The sequence below is a fragment of the Bison bison genome, unplaced genomic scaffold (assembly GCF_000754665.1).
Source record: "Bison bison bison isolate TAMUID 2011002044 unplaced genomic scaffold, Bison_UMD1.0 scf7180017864495, whole genome shotgun sequence".
In the NCBI taxonomy this organism is placed as follows: domain Eukaryota; kingdom Metazoa; phylum Chordata; class Mammalia; order Artiodactyla; family Bovidae; genus Bison; species Bison bison.
The window spans coordinates 11,816,099-11,824,740 of NW_011495054.1; the positions used below are offsets into that span (position 1 = coordinate 11,816,099).

The following is an 8,642-nucleotide window of genomic DNA, read 5'->3' on the forward strand; positions in this document are numbered from 1 at the left end:
GGGGACTAGATCCCACGTGCCTGGACTTAGTTGTGGCACGTGGGATCTAGTCCCCTGCCTGGGATCGAACCCAGGCCCTCTGCATTGGGGGCGTGGAGTCTTAGCCACTGGACCACCAGGGAAGTGCTGGCTTCATGTGTTCTGAAGCTTTGTTATTAGATGCATACACAGTCAAGATTTTAATGTCTTCTTGGTCCTTTTATCTTTATGAAATGAATATCTTTCTCCCTGATAATACTTCTTGTCTTGAATTCTAGTTTGTTTGGTATTAAAATAGCCACTCAAGCTTTTTTTTATGCTTGGTGTTTGCATGGTGTATGTTTTCCAATCCTTTTACTTTCAACCTATTTGTGTCCTATTTAAAGTACATCTTGTAAAAAAGACATATACTTGGGTCCTCCTTTTTGAAAGAGTCGACTATTGAGTTCGTTACATTTAATGATATGTATCCCTACTGATATGCCGGAGACCTGGGTTCAATCCCTGCGTTGGGAAGATTCCCCTGGAGGAGGGCATGGCAGCCCACTCCAGTACTCTTGCCTGGAGAATCCCCATGGACAGAGGAGCCTGGTGGGCTACAGTCCACGGGGTCACAAAGAGTCGGACACAACTCAGCGGCTGAGCACACATCTCATCACTACTGATACGGTTTGGTTTAAGTCAACCATCTTGCTGTTGGAGTTCTGTTTACTTCAATCTCCTCTTGACTTCATTTTTTTCCTCTTCTTCTCCTGTCTTCTTTTGGATTGAGAATTCTTTACAATTCTGTGTTATCTCCACTAATGATATTTTTTGTTATATCTCTTTGTGTTATTCTTCTGTGGCTGCTCTAAGGATAACAAGACGTGCCCTTGACTTAGCACCATTTACTTGAATTGTTATACCTTTTCATGTATAAGGAAGACCATCACAAACATATAATTCACCCCCCTCTGTCCTCGTGCTGTTGCCGTCACGAATTTTACTTCTGTATTTGTTTTAAACCCTCAATTCACTGTCGTTATTGCTTTACACAACCAGTTGACTTTTAAAGAAGTTTGAAAAAAAAGTCTTTTACATCTAATGACGTGTTTGTCATCTCTGATACTCTCCATACCTTCCTTTAGCTTCGGATTTTCATACGGTATTGTCTCTCTTCAGCCTAAAGAACGTCCCTTAGCCTTTCTCGTAATGTGTGTCTGCTGCCAACAAAGCCTCAGTGCTTTTGTTTATCTAAAACTGTCTCTATTGAACCTTAATTTTTGAAAGTTATTTTCACTGGCTATAAAATGATAGGTTGGCAGTTTCCTCCCCCTCTAGTACTGTAAAGATATTGTTCCGTGGTCTTCTGTTTTACGTAGACAATTATAATTTCTCGTGAGAAACTGGCTGTTGTTCTTACTGTTTTTCCCCAGTGCATAATATGTCTTTTTTTCTTTTTTTTCCTTTGGCATTTAAGATTTTTCTCTTCACCCTCGGTTTTCATCAGATCAATCATGGTGTGGTTGGGTGTGATATTTTGTGTGTTTACTCTGCTTTGGGTTGGCTGAAATTCCTGGGTCTGTAAGGTTTCTGGGTCTTGCTTTTGTTGGTTGTTTTGTTTAGTGAATACAATTCTTTTTTACAGCATTTTTTGAGTTCACAGCGAAATAGAGTGGAAAGTACAGAGCGTTCCCATATTCTCCCTGTCCCCACACGTGGAGAGCCTCCCCCACCACCGACATCTCACATCAGCTGATGCAGTTGATGAACCCAGGTTGTCATGTCGTTATCCCCCAAAGCCCATAGTTTACGTTAGGGCTCATTCTTGGTGTTGTACAGTCTACAGATGCTGTTAGATGTATCGTGATGTGCACACACCGTAGTACTGTCATGTAGAATATTCCACTGCCCTTAAAATCCTCTGTGCTTTGCCTATTTATCCCTCCCTCCCCTGTAACACCTGGAAACCACTAATCTTTTAACCGTCTCGTCTATTTTTTCTTTTTCTAAAATGTTATATAGCTGGAATCATGCAGTATGTAACCTTTTCAGATTGGCCTCTTTCACTTAGTAATACACATTACAGGTTCTAGCTTGTCTTTTCATGGATTGATATCTCTTTTTAATTCTTTTGATCTGAATAATATCACATTGTATGTGCGACAATTCATTTATCCATTCACCTACTGAAGGACATCTTGGTTGCTTCCAAGTTTTGGCAATAGTGAATAAAGCTGCTGTAAACATCTAGGTGTGGAGAAGGCGATGGCGCCCCACTCCAGTGCTCTTGCCTGGAAAATCCCATGGACGGAGGAGCCCGGTAGGCTGCAGTCCAGGGGATTGCTAAGAGTCGGACACGACTGAGCGACTTCCCTTTCACTTTTCACCTTCATGCATTGGAGAAGGCAATGGCAACCCACTCCAGTGTTCTTGCCTGGAGAATCCCAGGGACAGGGGAGCCTGGTGGGCTGCTGTCTGTGGGGTCGCACAGAGTCAGACATGACTGAAGCGACTTAGCAGCAGCAAACATCTAGGTGTAGGTCTTTGTGTGGGTGTAAGTTTTCAGTTACTTTGGTTAAATATCAATGAATGCAACTGCTGGATCATATGGTAAAAGTAAGTTTAGTTTTATGAGAAATGGTTTGTGTAAGAAACACTCCGTGTGTGTGTTGAGAATACTGAGATAGACTCTAGTACATTTCGACTCATTCTGGTCACCGTACCATACATTAGATCCTTAGGTTAGAATGCAGTCATCTGGGAGCGCCCTGGCAGTCCAGCGATTAGGGTTCAGCACTTTCACTGCCGCGTCCCAGGTTCAGTCTCCAGTTGGGGGAATAAGAGCCCTCAACCCCCATGGCTCAGCCAAAAGAAAAAAAAAATCTTAGTCATCTTATAACTGAAAGTTTGTATCCTTTTACCAACCTTTTCCCATTCCTTCCCTCCCCCAAACCCAGTCCCTGGCAACCACCGTTCTACTGTTTCTCTGACTTCAACGTTTTTGGTTGTTTTTCAGATTCCACACATAAGTGACACCATACGGTATTTGTCTTCCTCCATCTGGCTTATTTTGCTTAGCATAATGCCCTCCACATTCATCCGTGCTGTCACAAATGGCAGGACCCCCCCCCTTTTAAAGGCTGAATAATATTCCATTGTGTGCGTGTGTAAATACCGCACGTTGTATGTATCCATTCGTCCATCAGTAGGTGCAGGCTCTTTGCACATCCTGGCCATTGTGAATAATACTGCGGTGAATGCACCTCTTCAAGACAGTGGTTTCCTTTCCTTTGGGTGGATACCCTACTGTTAGTTTCTTGAGGAACCTCTATACTGTTTTCTGTAATGGTTGAAGCATTTACATTTCCACTAGCAGTATTCAGAGGCCCCCTTTTTCCGCATGCTCACCAGCACTCATTATCTCTCACCTTCTTGAAAACAGACGTCCCAGCAGGTGCACTTCCTGATGACTAGTGATGCTGAGCATCTTTTCACCCATTGGCCATTTATATGTCTTCTTTGCAAAACTGTCCATGTCCATTTTTAAATTGGCTTATTTGGGGTTTTGCTATTGAGTTGTATAAGTTCCTTACACGTTTCAGATATTAACTCCTTATTGGATATGTCATTTGCATGTATTTCCTCTGATTTCGTAGGTTGTCTTTTCATCTTGTTGATGGTCTCCTTTCCTGTGCAAGAACTTTTTAAATTAGGTTGTCTTCTTCCTGTTGAATTTTTAAGAGTTCTTCGTATTTTTTGGATACACAAAGATATACCTTTATATACCTTTATCTGGTATGCCTGTGTGTTCAGTCACTTCAGTCGTGTCCAACTCTTTGCAACCCTGTGGACTATAGCCCACCAGGCTCCTCTGTCCTTGGGGATTCTCCAGTTAAGAATACTGGATTGGGTTGCCACGCCCTCCTCCAGAGGATCTTCCCTATCCAGGAATCAAACCAGCATCTCTTTTGTCTCCTGCATTGGCAGGCGGGTTCTTTACCACTATGGCCACCTGGGAAGCCCTTATCAGGTTTATCTTTTGCAAGTATTTTCTCCAGGTCTGTAACTTGTCTTCTAATTACCTTGACACTCGCTTTTGCAGAATAGAAGTTTGTAATTTTAACAAAGTCCAGCTTATCAATGATTTCTTTCATGAATTGTGCTTCTGGCATTGCACTTAGAAAGCCATCATCAAACTCAAGGTCATCTAGGTTTTCTCCTATGTTATCTTCTAGGAATTTTATAGTTTATAGTTTTGCATTTTACATTTAGGTCTGTGATACATTTTGAGTTGATTTTTATGAAGACTATGAGATCTGTGTCCAGATTCATGTGTTTGCATTTTTCAACCAGTTTTTTAAAATTAATTAATTAATTACACTGGTCTTAATTGCGGCCCACGGCTCTTCCATCTTTGTTGCGGCATGCAGGATCTTTAGTCGCAGCATGCGAACCCTGAGTCACAGCACGTGAGATCTAGCTCCCTGACCAGGGATTAAACCTGGCCCCCTGCATTGGCAGTACAGACTCTTAGCCACTGGACCACCAGGGAAGTTCCTATCTTTGTTCAATTATGTTGCCTTTGCTCCTTTGCTCAGTCAACAGTATTTATGTGGGTCCGTTTCTGGGCTTTCTTATTCTGTTCCATTGACCTATTTAACTGTTCGTTAGCCAATACCGCACTGTCCTGACTATTGTACTTTTATAGTTAAGTTTCCCTTTGAGCACTGTTTACCGTCCCTCACAAATTTTGCTAAGTAGCATTTTTATTTTCATGTAGCTCAGAGTATGTTAAAATTTCTCTTGGGATTTATTCTTTGGCCCGTGTGTCATTTAGAAATCTGTTCAATCTCCAAGTATTGGGGAGTTTCTGATTATCTTTTTCTTTTTTTGGCTGTACCGTGTGGCGTGCGGGATCTTAGTTCCCCAGCCAGGGATGGAACCCATGTCTCCTGTAGTGCAAGTGCGGAGCCCTAACCACTGGGCCGCCAGGGAAGTCCCGTTGTTAGGGATTTCCAGTTTAATTCCATTATGGTCTAAGGGTATACATTGTATGATGTGTGAAAGTGAAAGTCGCCAGTCGTGTCTGACTCTTTGCAACCCCATGGACTATACAGTCCATGGAATTCTCCAGGCCAGAATACTGGAGTGGGTAGCCTTTCCCTTTTCCAGGGGATCGTCCCAACCCAGGGATCAAACCCAGGTCTCCCGCATTGCAGGCAGATTCCTTACCAGCTGAGCCACCAGGGAAGCCCAGGAATACTGGAGTGGTTAGCCTATATCTTCTCCAGTGGATCTTCCCGACCCAGGAACCAAACTGGGGTCTCCTGCATTATAGGTGGATTCTTTACCAACTGAGCTATCAGGGAAGCCCAATGTATGGTGTTTATTCTTTTTAATTTGTTGAGATATATTTTATGGGCCAGAATGTGGTTTGCCTTGGTGAATGTTCCATGTGAGCTTGAGAAGAATGAAAAATATTTTAATTAACTTATTTATTTTTATTTTCGGTTGTGCTCGGCCTTCGTGGTGGTGTGAGCTTTTCTCTAGCTGCAGCGAGCGGGGCTACTCTTCCCAGCAGTCCGTGGGCTTCTCGTTGCAGTGGCTTCTCCCGCTGTGCAGCACAGGCTACAGGCACACCGGCTTCAGGAGCTGTGGCTCTTGGTCTCTAGAACACACTGGTTTCAGCAGCTGTGCTGCATGGACTTAGTTGCTCCACGGTGTGTGGGATCTTCCTGGACAAGGGACTGAACCCATGTCACCTGCATTGGCAGACAGATTCTTATCCACTGTACCAAAATATTTTCAACATGAAAAATCTAAATAATATTAAATCTTAGGCCCATGTGTCCAACACAAAAAGCTTAAGAAACAGAACTGGTCAGCACCTTTGACTCTCCCCCGTGCTCCTCCCCTGTTACTCTCCGCTTCCCTTAAAGATCTTTTAAGGCATGAAATCCTGGCCAGCAGACTGAAGAGCCTGTGGCTTCAGGTAGCGTTCTCGTGATTTTTTTTCCTGTTCTAGGTAGAACTTCAGGGAAGGTGTGATCTGGGAGACTAAAGGCTGAAGTTCTGTTGGATTTGTGTTTCTGGAGCATGGTCTCTGATACCAACAAGAAGGGCCTTTACTGGGGCAGGACTATTTATTAAGAGGCCTGGGAAGAATGTGATTGTTCTGAGCTAACTGACCTTATAAAGAGGGCCTTCAGCTGAATTCTAGTGTTTCTCTTTGACTTTTAGAATTTCCATTTCTCTGCTTATATTAGCCATCTGTTCTTAAATGTTGTCTATTTTTCACATGAAAGCCCTTGGTATTAATCATAGCAGTTTTCTTTCTGTGTATTTGTGGGGTTTTTTAAAGACTATCTGATAATTCCAACATACATAGCCTATCTGACTCCAGTTCTGATATTTATTCAGCCTCTTAAAACTGTGTTTTTGCCTTGTAGTACGTCTTGTAATTTTTTTGTTGAAAGGTAGATAGGACGTGGGCTTCCCAGGTGGCTCAGTGGTAAAGAATCCACCTGCAATGCAGGAGACATGGTTTGATCCCTGGGTCGGGTGGATCCCCTGGAGAAGGGAAATGGCCACTCACTCCAGTATTCTTGCTTGTGAAATTCAAGGACAGAGGATCCTGGCGGGCTATAGCCCATGGGGTCACAAAAGAGTCAGACACAATTCAGTGACTAAACAACAGCAGCAACGAGCCTCTGCAGTAAGCAGGCCTTTAGTAAGGCCGTGGTGAGGTGTCAGGAGGAAGTGCTCTGTGGTTGTATCATTGGGTCTCAGGGTTTCATTGAGCCTGTGGCCCTGGATGGTGAACCTCACCAGTGCTTCTCAATTTTATTTTGGTTTCTCCCCTTTAAGTGGAACAAGATGCTCAGAGGGGGTTGGAATTGGGGTATTTCCCTTGTCCCACGTCAAAGGCTAAAATTGGCTAAACCTGGGTATTTCCCAACTCCCATGTTAATTAGGCACAGATAAGATCCCAGCGAGTTAGGCTCTGGCAAAGTAGTTTCTCCTGTGAGCAGGCCTTGTTAAGAAGAACAGAATGCTCTGGGGTGTTTCAAGATGGTTCTTCTCCCCTTTCCCCACAAAAAAAAAAAAAAAAAACAGGAAGGGATTTTTCTCCAGGGTTCACTGTGAGGACCAGCTAGAACTCCTGGAGGTAAAGCTCATGAAAGCGTTCTGCCATGCCTCCCAACTCCACCATCAGCCCCACCCGAGACTGGGTCCCCTGGAATTTTCAACCCTGGGACTTGTCCACACTGAGCCTCCAGCATTTTGGCAATTACTTTTAGGCTTCACCACCCTGGCACTGGGTTCCCAGGAAGGCTCCTGCTGCACTCAGTTATGATCGCCTGTCTCTGCAGTTTGGGATGGGGGGAGGCGGGGGCACGCGGCAGAGGCAGTGGTTTGCCCGGTGACCTTACATCTTTGATGGCTCAAAGAACTGTTGATTTTTCAGTTTGTTCAGCTTCTTACTTATTGTGAGGACAGAATGGCAACTTCTAAGGTCTTTATATGCTGGACCAGAAACCAGAAATCTGTTTTGTTTTGATTTTCAATCACACTTGGAAAAAAAAAAAAAAACTGGTTGATGTGTCTTCAAATGTTTTTTCTGTTTCAGCCCTCTCTTCTTTCCTCTGGGACTCCAGTTACACTTAAGTGAGGCTCCCGTGAGTCACTGAGGGTCTGTCATTTTTAAAAAAAAAAAATCTTTCCTCTCTTTGTGCTTCGTTTAGAATTATTGCACTGACCTGTTGTCAAGTTAATTGATTCTTTCTGTTATGGCCCATCTTCAGTTAATCCCTGCTAAGGAATTATTCTAATATTATTTTCATTTCCAGGATTTCCATGTGATTCTTTTTTTATAATTTTCACATCCCTTCTGAAATTTGCCATCTTATCACCCATTATATCAATTCCACTAGATTCTTTAACATATTTGTCACGGTTTTTTTTTAATTTAAAAATGATTTTACTCTATTTTATCAAAAAATTTTAAACTTAATACGATTTTTAAAGGTTACTTTCCATTTATAGTTATTACAAAATATTGGCTATATTCCCTGTGTTTTACAATACATTTTAAGCCTATTTTACACCCAATAGTGTGTGTCATAGATATTTTCAGCTCTATGTCTAGTAATTCAAATATCTGGGCTGCCCATGGATCTCTTTCTACGGACTGATTTTTCTGTTGAGGATGGGTCACATTTTTCAGTTTCTTCGTATGTCTAATAATTTTGTGTTGCATACTGGACAATATAGATGTCATAGTGAAGAGAATTGTCCTCTGATGAGTGTTGACTTTTGCTCTCAGCTTTGTGACTTTAGGATGGGCAGTTCACAGACCATCCACAGATTAGAGAAGAGTGTCTCTACTGACTTTGCTTCCCTACTGTGGCTTCCTGCTTTCCAGTATCTTCCCCTCAATTTCCTCCTCCTTGGGCGGTCTCAACCCCAACCTCTGACTCCTCAGGCCAGGAAGACCAAAGCTTCCCGCTTGAGCCATTTGCCAGGCAGAGAGGGCTGGGATGAGCCCTCAGAGGAAAAGCCATAAAAGTATGGGTGTTACCCAGTGCGGTTCCCTTCTTTCTAAGGTCAGATATCCTTCAGTTACTGGCTACTCTTTATCACTCTCCATTGCCTTCAAACAGTTGTGGTTTTTTTTTTTT

General features: G+C 42.9%; 1 protein-coding gene across 7 annotated transcripts in view; it reads left to right on the top strand.

The window, feature by feature from the left end:
• Nucleotides 1-8,642, top strand: part of EMID1 (EMI domain containing 1) — a 40,673-nt gene that overhangs the window by 21,456 nt on the left and 10,575 nt on the right. The window lies entirely within an intron of this gene.